General features: G+C 32.1%; 1 protein-coding gene across 1 annotated transcript in view; it reads left to right on the top strand.

Moving 5' to 3' along the window:
• The window catches only part of LOC119593056, a gene marked incomplete in the record, with an annotated part of 61,427 nt that overhangs the window by 15,919 nt on the left and 44,669 nt on the right, over window positions 1–839 (top strand).

Raw genomic sequence — 839 nt, 5'->3', positions numbered from 1 at the left:
CATGATTATTGTTGTTGTGAAAAGACTATTTTTATATTTTACTTAGATTTCAAGTTGACAAGGGATTAGATAAAGCCATATATATATTCCCAACTGTTTTTCACATTCAACTTTCATAAAAAATGTTGATTTTCTTACTTTCATTTTCTTTGGATAGCGTATAATGCTATTGTTTTCTAATTTATTGGATGTTACATAATTGTTATGAAAAGAAATACATGATCCTATCCTGATATGTTGTTTATTCCTGCAAAAGTTGTGATGCAGACTTGGATTTCTTAGATATTAATGTTTGTTTAATGTGCTATCTAGATAGGTTGGTTCTTTGTTTGCTTCAGTGATTTGAGTCATGCTTTCCTTGGTCTCCCTGAAGGGTTGGTTTCTCTCATCCATTTAACCATGGTGTGTTAGGGTGGCCTTTGCTCACCCACTCCCTGTATTTGGCCATCTTAATTGTTTGTCCTTTTCTTTGTCCATCTATATGAATTTTACTGCATACCTAGAGAGGGTTAGAAGCAAGTTCTGTCTTGCGCTGGCTCATTCAGCTAAACTTCAAGACTTTTATGTTTCATTGTTAAATGATGATCTGGGACACCTTTTTTTTTTTGGTTTATGAACAAGAGAAATTCACCAAAAGCTTTATGCTTATGCTGTTACTTGATTTTCCATGAGATAAATGACAGATTTAAGATAATTGATAAAAAATTTGTTTTATGAATAAGTCTGCCTGACCTCACCTGATTTCCCTTGTAGTATTTGATAAATTATGAATGGCTCCACTATCATCACCATTATTTTTATTGTTGTTAATGTTATTCTTTCTTTCTTTTTTGTTGTTG

The sequence above is a fragment of the Penaeus monodon genome, chromosome 31 (genome assembly GCF_015228065.2).
Source record: "Penaeus monodon isolate SGIC_2016 chromosome 31, NSTDA_Pmon_1, whole genome shotgun sequence".
NCBI classification, from domain to species: Eukaryota; Metazoa; Arthropoda; class Malacostraca; order Decapoda; family Penaeidae; genus Penaeus; species Penaeus monodon.
The sequence above is the reverse complement of the archived record's forward strand: the minus strand, read 5'-3'. Positions and strand labels throughout refer to the sequence as shown.